This window comes from Pinus tabuliformis, chromosome X (genome assembly GCF_031772625.1).
Source record: "Pinus tabuliformis cultivar Carrire ecotype Pingquan chromosome X, CPIR1, whole genome shotgun sequence".
Taxonomy (NCBI): Eukaryota; Viridiplantae; Streptophyta; class Pinopsida; order Pinales; family Pinaceae; genus Pinus; species Pinus tabuliformis.
The window spans coordinates 197,238,196-197,241,317 of record NC_142308.1 but is presented as its reverse complement, the minus strand read 5'-3'; the positions used below and the strand labels follow the sequence as shown (position 1 = coordinate 197,241,317).

The following is a 3,122-nucleotide window of genomic DNA, read 5'->3' as shown; positions in this document are numbered from 1 at the left end:
GTTATTTTAGCTATTGTTCATGTCTAGAGCTTATATTGTTCATGTGCTTAGACATAGTTATTTTAGCTATGACTTTAAAGGTAAATCATTGTAGCTTTACCTAAATCTTAGTATTCACAGTTTGTTTCATATTTTTTTAGTGATTTATGCCAAGTCATAGCTAAAACAACTCACCCCAAGTGATTGGCAGCATATAAATATGGTTAGTTTCAGGACAATGCGCGTGGAAACCGTGGGATATCACTGTAAGGACGAGCCAAGAGGGAAGCACGCAAACCGAGTGAAAGTCTATGAATGTTTCAACCTAAATTATAAAAATATTTCGTCTTTCACGGCGACTCTATGAGCGTTCTTAGTCGTACAAATAAAAGAATCGAATGATTAAGCTTTTCTAATCTTTCATTATAATTTTTAGCAAATATCTAATCATATGATTGATTTCCTTTTGCTTGTCTCCATGCCCTGGATACAGTGAATTTGATAAATTAGTGCACATTATTATCAAAAGTATCAACATAATATCGCAGTTAACATGCCAGATTGTAACAATTAATCATATTTAGATTTTAAACAGCACAAAATGCATAGAAATTCACAGAATGTACAACCAAAAGAGAGGAATTTGCAGTGATTTAAAAGCTTTACCGGAGTTATGACAGTTGTATATTCCATCTCTTTAGAGTTTGCCAACTTCTGGTTCTTAGACAGAGATGACATTTCTGAGGAGTTTGAACGTCGTGGAGCTGAATCCTTCCATGTCTCCAAAATCTTTTTACCTAAAACGGCTTCGTTGGGATGCTTAGTGACGGGCTTCCGGGGATAATGAGCAACCGAGGAAGTATGAGTTTGAAAGGAGAACATATTTTGATGAAGATCTCGCATGAGCGAAGGCTGCGTTCTGGTAAAACTTTCGGCATCTTGAGTGGGGTCGAATTTTGGATTGATTTGCATTCCTTCGAAAGAGTTGTCACAGCTAGAAGGATTGAATTGCATTGATTCAGAAGGATTGTCACAGTGGGTACGCAGAAAATGAGAATTTAAGTAAACAGAAAACCTTCTTGCAGAGAGAATCTCATTGGCCGACAATATTAAAATCTGCTTCAAGGCTTATGGATTGTAAATTGTAATAATTACGTAGCTATGTAAAAGTAAGCAAAATGTTAGGATAATAATGTATCTACCCAACGCAACGCCCGTTTCATAGGTAATAATTACTTGTAATGGATTTCGATATCGTTAACAAATATATTTTAAGACGAGGCCACATGTTACACAGGAGACATGTGATGGACATGCATGCAGCAACGTGTTTGTACGCACCAACGTGTTTGTACGGAACGTGGGAAACAAGGCCATGAGAACCACCATGGCTCTCCAAATCTGCAACACTTGTGCCTGAAACATGGCTCTCCAGACCTGAAACATGGCTCTGCAGACCTGCAAAACACTGCCAGAACCATGCTACAAATAATAAGAATCTAGTCTAGTCTTACTGTTTACTCAGGGTAGTCTTACTGTTTACTGAGGGTTTTCGTGTACTTAGGAGGAAGGGTATAAATGGCCAGGTTACCAGTGCGGCTATGGACGAGACAATCTGGCGAGAGCTCCCCGAGGAGGCTTCGGAACTATTTCTCCATGCCGTCCATAGCTTTCTTCAACAGCGTCGCAGCGTCAACATAAATCGATTTGAGAAGTTTTGATGCAAGGAAGAAAACCAAATCGGCAGAAGGCAAAGCAATTATTTCATCAATTTTTCCGAGAATATGATATTGAGCTGCAGGGTAGCTTCCAAGAAGAAAATACAAAAAATAACAAAGCAAGATAAACATATTACTGTTACCTGTGAGAAGTCCGTCGCCGTCTCTAGTAATTCTGGTCCTTACAATGCGTGGATAGATAGAATTTGCTGTCACATTGGCCTTCAGTTTCTGCATTCTTGACGGAAACTTGTGTTAAATGTTTATTCCTTGTAAAAAAATTGTAAATTTGAGCGGTTATGCATTCTTGACGGAAACTTGTGTTAAATGTTTATTCCTTGTAAAAAAATTGTAAATTTGAGCGGTTATGGAAAACGTAGCTCAAGATTAAGGTTACCTCGAGTCTCAACGCAAGCTCTTTTGTGTGTAGAATATCGATAGCTGCTGTAAGTTTTGACCCAGATTTGCTTGAATCTTTGGAGTTTGTTCTTTCTTGCGCATATGACAGATTTAATAATAATGGCTCTTTGTTTGATGCGTTTCTTCAGGTTGTACCGTCTCAAGATTGGCCTGAAGTCACTAAATATGCAGGCTTAGTTTGTGCTCAGGCACATCGTCAGGAACTCATTCAGGATCTTTACAAGTCTGGCAGGATCCTGTGCGAGGGTCTGCAACTGGAGGCATGATAAAGTATACATTTCTTGTCTATCCCTAAAAACAGAAAATATGTGCAAATGTGGCCGAGTGTTTGACCTGCTTGACTGAATTAAGCTTTTTTGAAGCAATGTTTGTGCAAGCATGAAAGAGGGGTCATTCTAAATTCTTCTTTTGCATCTCTACTTATAATATTTTTCATTCTGTTCCTATTTGGTTTGGCTTTTGAAACTGAAATATGAAAGCATATCAATTCTCTCAGGGAATTGTTGATTTCATTCAGAAGGAATACAGGACACAAGCCGGAGCGTATAATATTTTACAGGTAATAATCATCGATAAACGGGTAAAATACGTCATTCTTATAACCCTGGTTTCCCTTGAATTTTTTTCGGAAATAAATAGTTTCTGTGAAAATTAAGGAATAACAGGTACAAGGAGCGAGTTAAAACATTTAAAGAATTCAATAAAAAGGCGCTAGAAAGTCGCTGTATGAGAGATCTTACTTGAGAAATCGATTTGAGAGTCAGTCGGACTGCTGAGGAGGAGGCCGGACTCGTTATCCGTGGAATCGACAAGCGATGCATCAAGATCCTTATCCGTGGAATCGACAAGCGATGCATCAAGATCCATTGTTGAGCGTTGTGTTGAGGCTACTATACGATCTGTGAGATCCACTGCTATACAATCTATTGAAGCTGTTGTAAAGCTCGATCTGATCAGCGAAGGGCAGTTAGAAATAAAACCCAGAGGCAACGTACTGGACTACAT

The 3,122-nt window shown here is 38.6% G+C and overlaps 1 long non-coding RNA gene across 2 annotated transcripts; it reads right to left on the bottom strand.

Moving 5' to 3' along the window:
• Positions 1–820: 820 nt before the first annotated feature.
• On the bottom strand, positions 821–1,923 carry LOC149139070 (uncharacterized). 2 transcript variants are annotated; one of them, XR_016264805.1, is made up of 4 exons: positions 1,841–1,923; positions 1,571–1,652; positions 1,321–1,447; positions 821–973 (listed from the first exon to the last, which is right to left on the bottom strand). It is a non-coding gene; the product is annotated as an uncharacterized LOC149139070 (long non-coding RNA). The 2 variants fall into 2 exon arrangements; XR_016264804.1 differs by lacking the exon at positions 821–973 and having other exon boundaries at positions 1,007–1,447.
• Positions 1,924–3,122: the final 1,199 nt, after the last annotated feature.